Source organism: Camarhynchus parvulus, chromosome 23, assembly GCF_901933205.1.
Source record: "Camarhynchus parvulus chromosome 23, STF_HiC, whole genome shotgun sequence".
NCBI lineage: Eukaryota > Metazoa > Chordata > Aves > Passeriformes > Thraupidae > Camarhynchus > Camarhynchus parvulus.
This window is the reverse complement of record NC_044593.1, coordinates 5,351,331-5,367,691: the sequence shown is the minus strand read 5'-3', so window position 1 is coordinate 5,367,691 and position 16,361 is coordinate 5,351,331. Positions and strand designations below refer to the sequence as shown.

The 16,361-nt window shown below is 55.6% G+C and overlaps 1 protein-coding gene across 2 annotated transcripts in view; it reads left to right on the top strand.

The window, feature by feature from the left end:
- The window catches only part of HIVEP3 (HIVEP zinc finger 3), a 304,641-nt gene that overhangs the window by 156,037 nt on the left and 132,243 nt on the right, over positions 1-16,361 (top strand). The window contains exon 4 of one of the 2 annotated variants that reach the window (XM_030964573.1): positions 8,651-8,743. The exons of the other annotated variant lie outside the window; for it this stretch is intronic. The gene's annotated coding sequence lies outside the window, so the exon portion shown is untranslated. The remainder of the gene's footprint in view (positions 1-8,650; positions 8,744-16,361) is intronic. 2 annotated transcript variants of the gene reach the window in all.

The window sequence follows — 16,361 nt, the reverse complement described above, 5'->3', positions numbered from 1 at the left end:
TTCCCTGGTGCAAACAGGGCTGGCACAGGCAGCCTAAGCTGAGAGCCCTGCTGGTGCTCTCTCCTGCTCCCTGGGATTTCCCAAGCTGGATTAGGGCTGGGAAGCTGCTCAGCTTTATAAAGTCACTAAGAATGGGATAAGAGGCTGCTCCAAGCCCCGTAAGCGCTGACTGCAGCAGTGAAAAACATCACCTGGGGCCCTTCACCCACAGGTGAACTCCCGTATATCCAGCTGAGCCTGGGCTGTGCTGGGCAGCCCGGGAGGCAGGCAGGGACCTGGGGGACCTTGCAGGACCTGGGAGACCCTGGCAGGACCTGGGTGACCCTGGCAGGAGCCAAGTGAACCAGGCAGGACCTGGGTGACCCTGGACAGGTGCTGGGTGATCCTGGGCAGAACCCAGATGACCCTGCCAGGACCTGGGTGACTCTGTCCCCTGGCAGGAGCCGGATGACCCTGGCAGGAGCTGGGTGACCCTGGCAGAACCTGTGGCCCTGTCCCCCTCAGGACCTGTGGCCTGTCCCCTGTCAGGACCTGGGTGGCGCTGTCAGGACCTGGATGGCCCTGTCCCCTGTCAGGACCTGGGTGGCCCTGTCCCCTGGCAGGACCTGGCAGGGACAGCCCGAGGCAGGGGGCACAGCCAGCCTGGCTCTCCAATCCCCAGTTCTCCCAGTTCCATCCCCGAGCTCTCACCCCCTGGGATTACTCCGACTTGGCCGCAGCCTCAGCTCCCAACATATTGTTTGACAAATGTCAATTCTGAAGGGGTAAAAAAAAAAAAAAAAAAAAAAAAATTAATGAAATGATTTCTCAGAGACGGAGTTTCAGATTTAACATCGAGCAGATGCTCTGGCTAAAATTAGCATAATGATTCCTCGTGCCTGCCACTTCCCAGGCCATGTGGCTTCCATGGGAGCCTTGGAATATGAACCCAACTTTGCAGGGATTTTTTGGGATCATTGAAGACTCTCCCTCATGGTTCTGAGATGTTTATTGAGCACAGGGAGCTTTGGAGTTAAGGAATTTTGCAGATGTGGGAAGTGGGATGCAGAAATCCTGCACTGTCTGAGGGATGGAGGGTCCTGGGCAGCCAAAGAGCACTACCATTAATTAGGGGTATTAATTACACTTTGTTTGCCTAATTGCTGATGGATGGCTGAAAAGGTGCTTGGGCCTCTGGGCCAGGACTATTCCAAATGAGCCCAGCTCAGGAAAGGGGCCAGGAGGGATTCACAGGAGCAGGGGGAGCTCAGGGGCTGTGGGTGAGCCTGGAACTCCTGAAGGTTCCCATTTCCCACTCAGAGATCAACAGCTCGGGCTGGAAAAGGTTAAATTCATCTGAAATGTGGTGAATTCACAGGTTTCTGCTGCTCCAGATTTCCCAAGGGGAGGGTGACATGGGAAGAACATTCCCTGTCCCCCTTCGGTCAGGAGTGGCAGTGCTCAGGCTTGGGCTGTGGGGCTTTAAAGTGACAAAAATCTTCATGGAATGGTTTGGGTGGGAAGGAACTTAAATCTCATCCAGTGCCATGGCAGGGACAGCTCCCACTGTGCCAGGAGCTCCAGCCTGGCCTTGGGCACTGCCAGGGCTCCAGGGGCAGCCACAGCTGCTCTGGGCACCCTGGCACAGCCCAAACCTCTCGAACCAGGCCTTGCCAGGCTACAAACCCCCTGTGGCAAATGGCACTGGGGGCACCTGGAACCAGCCAGGAAATCATTCTTTCCTTTCCTTTCTCCATTTGCTGCAATGGGCTTTGGTGCTGGTTTCCATCCTTGATTCAGGAATGGGAATGCCAGAGTGCTTTGGGTGGGAAGGGATCTTCAATGGCAGCTCATTGCAGCCCAGGGACAGCTCCCACTGTGCCAGGTGCTGCCAGCCCCAATGCCCAGCCTGGCCTTGGGCACTGCCAGGGCTCCAGGGGCAGCCACAGCTGCTCTGGCAATTCCAGCCCAGCCCCTGCCCACCCTGCCAGGGAACAATTCCCAATTGCCAAGATCCCATCCAGCCCTGCCCTCCTTCACCTTAAATCCATTCCCTGTGGGTCCTGTCACTCCAAATCCTCGTAGAAAGGAAAAAACAAAAAGTAACAAAATTCATAGCAAAGTGCAAATGCTCTGTTAAAGTGCTTCACTTCAGCACAGGGAGGGGCTGGGATGGAATTCTCACACAGAGCCAGACACGAGAACATTGAAGATTTTGGGTTAAAAAACGCTGTAGTTTTTTAAGATTTATTTTTCCCCTGGGCACTTCACCCTGCCCATGACACCCTCAAGGCCCTGGGGCTGATCTCTGTGCCTCGACACCCTGAAAGGTGTTTTTCAGGTAATTTTCCCTTCAACAGCACAAATGGCCTTTCAGGGCAATCCACACAAAGGTGTTTGCCTGGTGCTGGTGGCTTCTCTTGGGCAGAAAATTGTGGTTTTGCTTAAATTGGAAAATGAAGGCCCAGGATCTCTGGAGACTCCTGCTCCTGCTGCAGGGGCAGGAAAACACGGGGTGAAGCTCAGGCCACGCTGACTTTTGTGGAAATCCTTTGTTAGAAACTGTTTAGCCAGGAAAGGGACTGTCCTGAGGGGCAGGGGGGTTAAACAACCACATCTCCCTCCTCACCCGAGCTCAGAGCCTTTTCCTCCCCATCCCTCACCTCAGCCTGGCCCAGGCTGGGCAGAAATTACCCAGCGCCTGAAAGGCCCTCTGTCAAACTCTCCCCACCTCTCCTGGTGAGTTTTAAAAAAAATTTTTACTCATTTTTCCACCCTTTGTGCTGCACAGCAGTTCCTTGGAGCGCCCTGCACGCTTCCAGCTGCTCCCAGCCCATTCCTCTCCTTCTAAAATCCATTTACAGAGCCTGAAAATGCTGCCAGGACTTGCAGCTTTTCCATCCACAGGGCTGCAGAGCTGCTCTTGGAGCAGCCTGGTGGGAAGGAGAGCTGGGAATGCAGTGTGGGAACTGGGAAGTTTCCCCTCAGTTCTCCCACGGATTTCCTGTGCAGCCCTCAAGGAGTCACTGCACCTTCCTGGGTCAGAGTCTTCCCAGCTGGGGAAATGTCTGGGGATGCACAAATCCTGTGGGATTGGGAGGGCTGGGAGAGCTGGGGGTGCTCCCCTGGAGAGGAGAAGGCTCCAGGCAGAGCTCAGAGCCCTTGCAGGGCCTGAAGGGGCTCCAGGAGAGCTGCAGAGGGACTGGGGACAAGGATGGAGGGACAGGAGCCAGGCAATGGCTGCCAGTGCCAGAGGGCAGGGCTGGATGGGATCTTGGCAATTGGGAATTGTTCCCTGGCAGGGTGGGCAGGGGCTGGGCTGGAATTGCCAGAGCAGCTGTGGCTGCCCCTGGAGCCCTGGCAGTGCCCAAGGCCAGGCTGGGCATTGGGGCTGGAGCACCTGGCACAGTGGGAGCTGTCCCTGGGCTGCAATGAGCTGCCATTGAAGATCCCTTCCCACCCAAAGCACTCTGGCATTCCCATTCCTGAATCAAGGATGGAAACCAGCACCAAAGCCCATTGCAGCAAATGGAGAAAGGAAAGGAAAGAATGATTTCCTGGCTGGTTCCAGGTGCCCCCAGTGCCATTTGCCACAGGGGGTTTGTAGCCTGGCAAGGCCTGGTTCGAGAGGTTTGGGCTGTGCCAGGGTGCCCAGAGCAGCTGTGGCTGCCCCTGGAGCCCTGGCAGTGCCCAAGGCCAGGCTGGATCCTGAGTCACCGTGGTGTCACCAAGTACAGGTGCTCAAGGTCCTTAAGGAACCCCAGGGCTGCAGCCAGACTCTGGGTCCCCCCCGAGCATTCAGGACTATCAGCCTCTCACATCTCCCCCATAAACACCGAACTGGGGCTGTTTCCTCCTTCAGGCAGGTTCCCATGGGAGCTGCTCAGCCCCAGCGCTGGGATCAGGTCCCAGCTGGAGCTCTGCACTCCCAGCTCTGCTGAGACGGGAGCAAGCAGCCCCAGGCTGCAGCAGGAGAGCTTAAGCTGGATATCAGGGGAAAATTGATTTCCTGAAGCGTGGAGTCACCTGGAAGTGCTCAGGAAAGGTGTGGATGTGGCACTTGGGGACAGGGGTTAGTGGTGGGCCTGGAAGTGCTGGGTTGGTGCTGGAATTTGATCATTTTGGAGATGTTTTCCAACTTTAATGACTCCAGGACTGGCCAGGAGCAGCCCAAGGTTTGTCACTAGGAGGTCACAAACCCTGGACTGAGCAGGAGGCCTCGGAGTAGAAGGGACTGGGAAGAGAGGAAACCCAGATTCTTCATCAAACTGGACTCAGATATTTGTGTGGACATGGAATCAATGAAATACAGCTCCAGAGCATGGAGAGAACCACAAGGAGCCCAAATCAGAAGCAGGAGCAGCCACCAAAGACATCTCTCCTTCACTCTGTGTCTCCAGGGCGGTGACACCTCAGGGGTTGTGTAAGAGCCCCCAGGGCCCTCAGCAGCTCCCCACGCTGGGATTTCAGCAGGCCAGGCACAGATCAGCTCCTCCTGACACATCCACGCTCTTCCTTCCTTTTTTTATTTAATTCTTGGCAGATGGAGATGAGCTGAGAAGGGGCTGGGAGGAGCTCTTGTGAAAATGTGGAAGGGAACCCAGGGAGAGGCTGCAGCACCTCTGCTCCCATCAGCTGCCTCTCCTGGATAAACACAGTCCCAGGAATTCACAGGAGTCACAGAATCATGGGATATTTGGGGTGGAAGGACCTTAAAGTCCATCCAGTGCCACCCCAGGGACACCTCCCACTGTCCCAATGCCCAGCCTGGCCTTGGGCACTGCCAGGGCTCCAGGGGCAGCCACAGCTGCTCTGGCAATTCCAGCCCAGCCCCTGCCCACCCTGCCAGGGAACAATTCCCAATTGCCAAGATCCCATCCAGCCCTGCCCTCTGGCACTGGCAGCCATTCCCTGGCTCCTGTCCCTCCATCCTTGTCCCCAGCCCCTCTCCAGCTCTCTCCCACTCCAGACACCAAAAATCCAAGGAAAAAGGCGATAACAATCCAAGTATAAAATGATAATTATCGAAAACTTCCCAAACTCCAAACACAGAAATAATCCAAACCAACCAACCAGGGACAGGGAGGAGCAGCAGGGGAGCAAAATGAAACAAATAAAACCTCTTTATCCCTGGCTCTGATTCTCCCTTCTGGCCAGAAGGAGAGCAGCTGAAATTGGGTGTGAAACGGGGCTGGTGAGGAAATAAGTTGTAGGAAATGCTTGTAGGAAATGTGCTATGGGACATTTCCTTGTGTTTAGCACCCAGAGCAGTTTGGGGGGGCACTTTGGGGGGTGTTGGCTCTGGGGATGGTTGGAGATGAGCCAGGCTGGTGTTTTGGTAGATTTATTCATTCTCCTGCAAAGCAGCATTGAGGAGCAAAGGAACAGCTCTGGGGTGCCCACCCCAAAAAGCACATGAGTGCTTCTGTGAGTTCCTCCTTTGCTGTCATTCTTCCCATCAGAGACTTCACCCCAGCTTTTTTAGCCCTTAACCCTGACTTTATTGAGCTGCAGTCAGATGGGAACCGAGCCACCGAGCTGGGGGTGATGTTTGTTTTTATTTTCTCTTTTCAAACATTTTTGGTGTGGCAGTGCAGGGGAGCTGGGATGTGGCAGCTCTGGGGCGCAGCTGCTTTCACCAGGGAATATTTGAGCAGGTACAGCCCAGAGAGCAGCAGGCAGATATCAAACACCTCCTGAAGGGCAGCAATGCTGCCCAGAGCTCTCGTTTTCCCCAGGTCCAGCAGGATTTCAGTGACCACAGGCAGAGGAACAGGAGCGTTGTGCTGAGTAAGCAGATGTCATTTAAATGTAAACACGGCCTGGCTGCAGGGCTGTGCTTCTGCTTTCTCCTAAAAAAAACCCCAGGCTGCCTCTTCCCAGCTGCCTGGAGCACCCAGGGGTGTCTGGCTCTGTCCTCAGAGCTCAGCTTGGGCTGCCCAGAGTTGGGATCCTGGGTGGGAATTGCCAGGGAATCCCTTTGTATTCCCTTTTTGTCCCAAGGGCTTTGGCTTCCCTTTGTATGGGAGTGATCACAGAATCCGGGAATGGTTTGGGTGGGAAGGACCTGAAATCCCACCCAGTGCCACCCCTGCCATGGCAGGGACACCTTCCACTGTGCCAGGTGCTCCAGCCTGGCCTTGGGCACTGCCAGGGCTCCAGGGGCAGCCACAGCTGCTCTGGGCACCCTGGCACAGCCCAAACCTCTCGAACCAGGCCTTGCCAGGCTACAAACCCCCTGTGGCAAATGGCACTGGGGGCACCTGGAACCAGCCAGGAAATCATTCTTTCCTTTCCTTTCTCCATTTGCTGCAATGGGCTTTGGTGCTGGTTTCCATCCTTGATTCAGGAATGGGAATGCCAGAGTGCTTTGGGTGGGAAGGGATCTTCAATGGCAGCTCATTGCAGCCCAGGGCCAGCTCCCACTGTGCCAGGTGCTGCCAGCCCCAATGCCCAGCCTGGCCTTGGGCACTGCCAGGGCTCCAGGGGCAGCCACAGCTGCTCTGGCAATTCCAGCCCAGCCCCTGCCCACCCTGCCAGGGAACAATTCCCAATTGCCAAGATCCCATCCAGCCCTGCCCTCGGGCACTGGGAGCCATTCCCTGGCTCCTGTCCCTCCATCCTTGTCCCCAGTCCCTCTGCAGCTCTCTCCCACTCCAGACACCAAAAATCCAAGGAAAAAAGTGATAACAATCTGAGCATAGAATGATAAATATCAAAAACCCCCCAAACTCCAAACACAGAAATAATCCAAACCAACCAACAACAACAACAACAAAAAAAAAAAAAAAAAAAAAAAATTCAAATTAAAGCCTGGGATGTGTGTAGGGGCGTCAGGCATGGGGCGTCATGGGCAGCTCCGTGCATGGGGGGTGAGGAACCCGGAGCTCCCTGCAGTGGAAACCCTGGCAGGACCGGGTTGTCCCAGCTGTCCCCAGTGTCCCCGCTGTCCTCCCTCTCCCCGGCTGTCCCTGGTGTCTCCAGTGTCCTCACTGTCCTCAGTGCCCCCACTGCCCCTGGCTGTCCCCAGTGCCCGGCTTGTCCCCAGCGTCCGGGCTGTCCCCGGCTGTCCCTGCCTGTCCCCAGTGTCCGGGCTGTCCCCAGTGTCCCCGCTGTCCCCAGTGCCCGGCTTGTCCCCAGCATCCGGGCTGTCCCCGGCTGTCCCCAGAGTCCGGGCTGTCCCCAGTGTCCGGGCTGTCCCCGCTGTCCCCACTGTCCCTCCCGCAGCCGCGGGGATGCTCCGGGAGCGGTTCCTGGTGCCCCCGGGCGGGGCTGCCCCGTTCCCAACGCCGCATCCCGAGGGAAGGACCCCGGCTGCCGGGAGGGGAGCGGAGGGGAGCGGAGAGGAGCGGAGGGGAGCGGAGGGGAGCGGAGAGGAGCGGAGGGGAGCGGATGAGGGGACCAGAGGGGCTCCCTCGCCATGCGGTGCCGGGAGCGGCCGCCGCGGGCAGAGCCGGTGCGGGAGCGCCGGGAGCCGGGGCAGATGGAGAGGGACGAGGAGGAGGAGGATGTGGGGGAGGAAGGCGGCGGGAGGGATGGAGAAGGAAGGGAGGGGGGCAGGGAGGCGGCGGGCGAACCGCGCTCAGAGCCGGGCCCACAGCGCTGCCTCGGCCGCCGGGACCCCCGGCTCGCCCCGGCCCCTTCTGGCAAGGAGGGGCGGGAATCACGGCTCGGGCGATGGGGAGGGCTGTGGAGAGCGGGGGGCAGCTCGGAGCCGTGTCCGGCCCGCCCAGCTCGGCCCCGGGCGGGGCAGCGGCCGGAGCATCCCCGCGGATGGAGAATTCCCGGGGCTCGGGGGTCCCCAGAGCTGCAGGGCGCCCCTGGCCGGAGGATCCCGCTGCTGGAGCACCCCCAGGACTGGAGGATCCCTGGGGCTACAGGATCGCCGGAGCTGGAATATCCCCAGGACTGGAGGATCTCTGTGTCCAGAGGATCCCGTGGCCAGAAGATCCCTGTTTGTAAAGGATCCCGTAGTCAGAGGATCTCTGTATCCAGAGGATCCCGTGCCCAGGGGACCTCTGTGTCCAGGGGATCCCGTGTCCAGAAGATCTCTGTGTCCAGGGGATCCCATGTCTGGAGGATCCCTGTATCCAGAGGATCTCGTGGCTGGAGGATCCCTGTGTCCACAGGATCCCATGGTCAGAGGATACCGTGTCCAGAGGATCCCATGGCCAGAGGATCTCTGTGTCCAGAGGATCCCTGTGTCCACAGGATCCCATGGTCAGAGGATCCCATGGCCAGAGGATCTCTGTATCCAGAGGATCCCTGTGTCTAAAGGATCCCATGGTCAGAGGATTCCCTGTATGCTGACGATCCCTGTGTCTAGAGGATCCCGTGTCTGGAGGATCCCATGTCCGGAGGATCCCATGGTCAGAGGATCCCTGTATCCAGAGGATCCCGTGTCCGGAGGATCCCGTGTCTAAAGGATCCCATGGTCAGAGGATCCCTGTGTCTAGAGGATCCCATGTCCGGAGGATCCCGTGTCTAAAGGATCCCTGTATCCAGAGGATCCCGTGTCCGGAGGATCCCGCGGCCGCGCGGAGCCCCAGCCGCCGCTTGACAACAGGAAACAATGTGGAGTGAATGGAAAAAGGGGGAGGCGCTGCCCGAGCGACTTCCCTTGACATCACTGCCCAAATAAGGAGCTTTAAACCAACCTTTTCTATTGCAGCGCGGCAGAAGATCCCCCTGGAGCCGCGGGGTCCAGCCTGGCGCCGGCAGAGCCATGGGAGAGCCGCGGCCGCGGCGCGGGGGGCGAGTGCAGGTAACGCCGAGCGCGTCCCCCGGGCCCGGCTCGGTGCGGGGCGGGTGCGCGCCCGCAGCGCGGCTCTGCCGCTGCTCCATCCCGTGCCAGCCGTGCCCAGCGCCGCCCGGGCACCGCGGGGCTGGGGCTGGCACAAGGGCACCGCCGCTGAGCTTACCGCACTGGGCAACCCGGAGCTGGCTGTCGCTGGTTTTAATTATTTTTTTTCCCTCCCGGGCGCAGCGTTGTTGGACACCCCGAGGGGGTTGTGGCTCCTTGAGCACCTCCGGGAGCTGCGCTGGCAGCGCCACAAGCTCGGGCTCTTAATTTTCCTCCTAATGAGGAGCCGGGCGCTGGGGCTGGGCTGAGCTGTCTGCCTGTCTGGGACGGATTTCCTCCTTATCACTCGCACAGGAAAGCGAGCGGGGAGCCGAGGGGTTGTTCTGGGGCCACACGTGATGCGACAGGAGCCGTGCCAGCGAAACCCCTGCGGAGCTCCTGCCAAGCAGGAGCTTGGATGTCCCCAAGGCAGGGGCTGGACCTGCTGTCCCCGGGCTTGACCCGCGGGGAGTTTTTATCCCTTTTAAGCGCTCCTTGATCAGCACCTGCTCATCAGCAGAAAAATGAGGCAGCTTTAAAAATGCATTAAGGCTGAGTAAATGAGTGCTAACGAGTTAAGCTCCTTAATTCTCCTCGATGGAAATTAATAACGCCTTTGATGCGCCCAGAGGTGCGATCGGTGCCTCCCGGGCTGAGCTGCTCTATGCAAATGCGGGCATTGTTATTCCGGAAAAAGGCGTTGTGTGCGCGTGGTTTTGCTTCTCCCCATGCTCGTTCCTGAGCTGCCCGGCCGTGCTGAGAGGGTCTGGCACCTCCAGCCAGCTCCAGGCTGGCTCGGGGAAGCGGCTGGGGCAGCTGACACGGTGATTTATGGTGTGAGCAATACAATCCAAGCCCTGCTCCGCTGCCCGGGCATCACCTGCAGCTCGCAGGCTTTGAGTTTCCCCGGCGCTGATGGATTGTTCTGTCAGGGCACGGAGCCAGGTTTCACCTTGGCTGTCCGGCCGTCCTGCCGGTCCCTCTGTCCCGGCTCCCACCTCCCCCGGGTTATTTGGCGTCAGTGACCCTCCAGGAAGGTGGTTGTGCTTGTGGGGATTCGTGTTTTGCTCACAATCCCGGTGCTTCGGGGACTTTTCCGGCGGATTCTTGTGGGAAAATGTTGCCGGTGGCAGCAGAGAGCGTTTCCTCAGCCAGAGCAGGTGGGGTCGGTGGGATGCTGCGATTCTCACTCGGCTCTCGGGTGTCAAAAGGCTCCAAAATGTCACATTGTCCTCCTCACCCCCTTCTGCCGTGCCCTCCTTAGCTGCAGGCTGCTGGAAATAGGAAATTTCTTTCATCCCTTCCGGGAGGGTGCGGAGAGCCTGGGACGGGACAGGGGGGTTGAGCTGGGCTGTTCTGAGCTGATTCTCAGGAATTCTGCCCCCAGGCTTTGCCCTGGGGCTGAGGAAGGTTTCTCTGCCGTCCTTGCTAAGGAAGGAAATCCCCAAATCTGTAGAGGGCCTGTGTGAACTGTGCATCAGAGAAAAAAAAACTTGCAGGAGTTACTGAGTGATTAATTAATGAGTGTGCTGGCAGCAAACTGCTGCAGCAGGGCTGGGGCTGTGTCCTCTGGGGCACAAGTGCTGTGCAACCCCCCAGAAATCCTCTGAGGAGCCTGGGGGAGTTCCTGCAGCCCGAAGGAAGGGGATTCACTCCCCGGGAGTGACCATTTTCATCCTCATCCACCACGGGCACTTCTCCCTTCCCTGTGCTGGCCCTCCTCCATCCCAGCTGCGTTGTGCAGCTCCTTCCCCGCGCTTTGAGCTGGGGAACAAGGCACCCTCAGAAGGTTTCTGTGCCCCTGAGCTGCCCAGGGGCTGCCCCGGGTGCGGGACAGGGGGGACAGAAGGTTTGTCTGTCTGGCCGTCCTGCCGGTCCCTCTGTCCCGACTCCCACCTCCCCCGGGTTATTTGGCGTCAGTGACCCTCCAGGAAGGTGGTTGTGCTTGTGGGGAATCGTGTTTTGCTCACAATCCCGGTGCTTCGGGGACTTTTCCGGTGGATTCTTGTGGGAAAATGTGCCCCCTGCTCTGCCCAGGGGCTGCCCGGTTTCAGGAGAGGAGGGCAGAAGGTTTCTGTGCCCGCTGTCCTGCCCATTTTCAGGAGAGGGGGACAGAAGGTTTCTGTGCCCCCTGCCCAGTTTCAGAAGAGGAGGGCAGAAGGTTTCTGTGCCCTCTGCTCTGCCCAGTTTCAGGAGAAGGGACAGAAGGTTTCTGTGCCCTCTGCTCTGCCCAGGTGCGGGACAGGCGGGCAGAGCAGACCCAGCACCGCCCGGGTTCTGCTGGCCGGGCTGTTCCCAACCAGGCTGGGCTGGGAGGGCAGCGAAATCCCAAATGTTTGGAGTTCTCTCTTGGAAAACACGGCTCAGGAGAATGGCTCAGTGTTCGGGGCAGCGTGATCGGATGTGGGGAACCACTCCGGGGAGCCGCGGGTGAGTCCCGGCAGCGGCGCTCCCGAAAATAACATTTCTGCTGAAGCCAACAACAGAAGCGCTGTTGAGAAACCTCCCCCGGGCTGCGGGGCCGGGGCAGCGCTGCCCTGGGAGCTTTCCCGGGAAGCCGGAGGGAGCAGGGCACGGTGTCCTGGAGGGAAATCACCGCGGCCATCCTGGCATTGGGCGATGAGGGGCTCCGGGGAACTCCCTGCGCGTCACTGGCACAGCCCCAGGGCCCCGTCCAGCTGCTCCTGCCTCAGCAAAGTTGATTTTCCTCCGCCTTCCTGCGGCCCCCCCGCTCGCCCGGGCTCCTGCTGCCTCCAGCTCCGCTGTCACAACTCCTGGCCGCACGTGTTGAGCAGCGAGAGTGCCTCAGCAGCCTCTAGAGCGCCTCAAAGCCTTGGGTTTCTTGGCAAGGGGAGGGTCAAACGGGAGGGAAAAGGGAAAGTTACCCTCCGGGAAGGAGAGCGATTTATTTCAAATATACATTCAGCACCGTTCATTGTCCGTGCCTTTAGAAAGGCTGCTTGTTAGGGGGTTTTATGGCTCTGCTGGGATCTGCGGGGCTGCTCGGGATGCAGGGAGATGTTTGTTCTGTTTTCCAGCCTGCCTGTTCCATTTGCTGAGCTCTCCCTTCCCACCTCCGGCTCGTTAATCCGGGGCCGTTCCTCGCTGAGCCGAGACCACCTTGCAAGAGGACGGAGGTTCTTTGTGCTCCCGCTGTGCCCTGGCTGGAATTCCAGAAATTCTGGGCTTTCCCAGGGCACTCCGCTGCGATCCCGCTCCCTGCAATCGAGGCAGGAATCCCAGATAAAGGAGATTTTCATCCTACCCGGCTCTAATTACGAGCCTGCAGAAGGTGAAGCTCCTAACGAGCATCAAAGGGCGCTTTGTGTGCCCGTGCCGAGGGGGCTGGGGGGGTTCAGGCGCTCAGAAAACATTTGGGGAGAGTGGATGTGGCCATAAATCACCTTTGGTCTCCACGCTGCCTCATTTTCTCTGCAAAGCCCCGAGCCAAGCCCAGCCTCTCCTCCCTGGGGAGCCCAGGCTGTCAGGAGCCCCTGCAGCGCTGGTTTTTGTGCATTTCTCACTTTTTGGAGTTTTCAGAGGAGGTGAGCAGGGCCTGCAGGTGCAGCAGGTGAGGAATGAGCCCCGCAGAGCCGGGAGGGACGGGCAGGGCCATCCCCGGGTGTTTACAGAGGAAACCTGAGCAGCCTCTTCCCGCAGAGGAACAGGAACCAACCCATTCGAGACCTCGGTGGTATTTTTGTAACCAATTTTTTTTTTTTAATTGTTGTTGTTTGTTTCCAGTTGGACGGAAAAATTGCAGTTTGGGGACGCTTTCCTTCCTTCTGGGAAGTGCTTGGCAACTTCTGAGCCGGGATAAGTGAGGGGAAAACATGAGATCAGGTTTTCCTACCTTCCCAAAATGGGTTTGCTGTAAGCAAGGGCTGCTTGCTGCTCTCTGCCTTGGAGGCGGACACCATCCCAGGGGCTTTTTAGGAGTGTTTTGGGGCCAAAATCAGAGCAGAGCAACTTCAGCATTGGGGGAAATCTCATTAAACCCTTCCTTGTGCTAATGAGGTTTTCAGCTTCAGCAGCTCCTCAGTCTCCAGATCCTAAATTGTCTTTCAGCCCATCCATCATCATTCTTTCCTGGACTTTGGAGGGTCATCTGCTTGTTGAAGTGTTATCAGCCTTTGGGGTTTCAGTTCCTTTGCTCTGGTTCTCCAGGGATCCTGCAGGCTTCAGGCAGAGTTCTGTCAGAAAACAGCAGGATCCAGCTGAATCCAGACCTGGCATTTGGGGCTCTCCCAAACCCAATGCACCCACACATTCAGGGCTTTGCTGAGCCCTCTCTTGGTGCTGCAGTTCAGCGGGGAAACCCCAGAAGAATCCCATAAAACTGAGCCTGGCCCTTTTCCCAGCAAGCTTGGGCTGGAGGGATTTCAGTGATTCCCTGAACCCAGGGAATGAACCTCAACTTTTCCAGGGCTGAACCCCAACTTTGCCTCGCCCAGGCAAGGGTCCTTGTGTTGGTTTGGAAAGCCAGGTGTCTGCTGAGGAAGGCAGGAGCCTCCCCTGAAATGGAAAATGCAAACCCCCTCCCTCTGAATTGCTATAAATTTTAAATTAAGGGGCTCTCAGGCAAAAAATATGGGAGCAGGAAATAACAGTTCTTTAATAGGGAAGAAAATAAAAGGATAAAATAAACAATGCAGTGAACTAAACCAGCACTGGCAGAGTCAGAACCCAAGCTGACACCCTGTGGGTCAGGGTGCTGGCAGCAGTCCCATTGGAATTGTGGCTCAGCCCTCCTGCAGTGCCAGGGGTGGTTCTGCTGGAGCAGGGATCCTGGAGAAAGGTGCAGTCTCTGCCTCTGGAGATCCAGGGGAAGAGGCAGCTGCTGTTCCTCTGGGCAATCCAGTGCAGGAGCCGTGCTGGTGTTCCAGAATCTCCAGATTCTATCCGGGTAAGAATGCTTGGCTCCTCCCTCTGGGCTCCCATCTCCCAATGGGATGCTGTAGTTCTTATCAGCCATGCAGGGACATTCAATGGCTGTTATCAGCAGGTGTCCCCTCCCGAGGGAGGTGTGGGTGTGGAAGAGATAAGGCAAACTGCCCATGAACAGGAGACAACTGCCATGCAGATGGCAAACAGAGTACAATAAATACATCTTGCCTTGCAAGTCTGGGACAGTTCTGAAGGGTCTGAACCTTTTCTCCTGAAGGGTTCCCTCACCCAAAAGGCCCAGAGCCACATTAACAGCAGCTCTGTGACTGTTCATTGTCATTTCCAGGGGAATTAGGAAGATATTCCTGCCCCAGGACTTGCAGGACTGGCCTCCTTCACCCTCAGCCGTGGGATTTATTTACCTGGCAGCAAAAGCTGCATTTTGCTGAAGCACATCCATAAAATTAATGACAGATTTTGGGAATGAGCCTGGTGAGCCAGCCACGAGTTTCCTTGGTGTAAATTAACTTCTGCAAATAAAAGCAATTCTCTGCTTTTGGTGCTTTAGGATGCATTTTGCAGGTTTTGGGGTGCATTTTGTTGGATTTGGGTGGATTTTGCTAGTTTAGGATGCATTTTGCAGGTTTTGGGATGCATTTTGCTGGTTTAGGGTGGATTTTGCTGGATTTGGGATGCATTTTGCTGGTTTAGGGTGGATTTTGCTGGTTTAGGATGCATTTTGCTGGATTTGGAATGGGATCCACCTGCTGCAGGTGATGGAGTGGTTTTCACTTTGGCTGTGAGGGATTTGCAGTGGAAATTGGGAAACTCTGAGGGGCTTTAGGAGCTTTCAAGGGGTTCAGGAAGAACCCCCTGAGGTCTGGATTTGTGCCTGGTTCCTCCTGCCTCAAGCAATGGGAGATTATTATATATAAATATTATATATAAATATTTGTGTATTTGCTGAATAAATTTATATATAATATATATTTGTATATTATATATACAAATATTTACTGAATAAATTATATATATTATATTATATTATATTATATTATATTATATTATATTATATTATATTATATTATATTATATTATATTATATTATATTATATTATATTATATTATACATTACATTATATATTATATTACATTATATTATATTACATTGCATTATATTATATTATATATATAATAATTATATATTATATATAATTATATATATACAAGTATTTACTGAATAATTTATATATAATATATAAATATTTGTATATTTACTGTGTAAATTTATAAATTAAAGTGATAGTGTTATGAATTAAAGCTATGGGAAAAAATGGGGCTGAAATGAGTCGAGGAGAAATTTAAAATAGGAAATGTTCCTAATGGATGGATTCCCATGGATGCTTTTGGAAAGCCCTGGAATGGTCCCATCACCTGTAAATCGGGAGCTGGGCTGGAAATTGGATTTGTCCCTTTTGTCCCAGGGCTGTAAATCTGATCAGCACCCCTGGGACCCTTCAGCCACGCTGAGTTCAGTGATTCTTGAATTCTTTGTGCACAAATTACTCAGATTTGAGGCCTCTTGGCCTCCCAGCTGCTGTGAGCTGGGAGGAGGGGCATGGAGGGGCAGGACACAGATTTTTTTGGGGTGTTTTTGAGAACCCACTGAAAATCTGCCGACTTTGGAGAGGCAGAGGAGGTTTGGGCTGTGTTTGAGAGGAAGATGCCTTCGCCCTGGAAGAGGGGGGAGTGTTTGTCTGTGGAAAAAAACGGTGCAGGGCAAGGTCAGCCTGGAACCAGGGGCAAAAATAGAGCTGGAGATGCCTCCAGCAAACGTGAGGCTGCTCTGGGCTGGAGGGAAAGCGGAGCTGGGTGTTTAATTACCTCCCAGCATCTTGCCCATGGTGCTGAGGTATTTCCTTCATGACTTTTCTCAGGCTAAAATTAACAAAACCTGAAGAGAAACCACTCTTCCAGTGCTCTGTTTACGTGAGAAAATTGGCTGGGGCGCAACAGAGTGACCACTGTAGCCTGGAATAAGTGTGTGCTTCTTCTGGCACTGAGGATCTCTGCTGGAAATCGTCCTGCAAGGATTCAAAAGGGTTTGGGGCCAATCTCCTCCAGTGGAAAAGTGCATGCCTCAGTTCCCACTTCTGTAAAATGGGGTTAAAAATATTCTCCCTCCCTCCCAGGAGTGTTGCCACACTCCCCCCACAGCAGTTTGCAAAAGACCACAGAGTGGTTTTTCTTTCTTTTTTTTCCAGCAGGGTGAAAAACACTAAATAAAAATAAATGGCTGCTATTTTAAATGGTATTCCCAGTAAATGGTGGTGGAAGTGCTTCGGGCACAGGGAGGGACAGCAAATAACTGGGACCTGTCACAGAATCCCAAACTGGTTTAGCTGGGAAGGGAACTTGAAGATCCTAATGGGCAGGGACAGCTCACACTGCCCCAGGGACACCTCCCACTGTCCCAAACCCGGTCTTGGGCACTGCCAGGGCTCCAGGGGCAGCCACAGCTGCTCTGGGCACCCTGGCACAGCCCAAACCTCTCGAACCAGGCCTTGCCAGGCTACAAACCCCCTGTGGCAAATGGCACTGGGGGCACCTGGAACCAGCCAGGAAATCATTCTTTCCTTTCCTTTCTCCATTT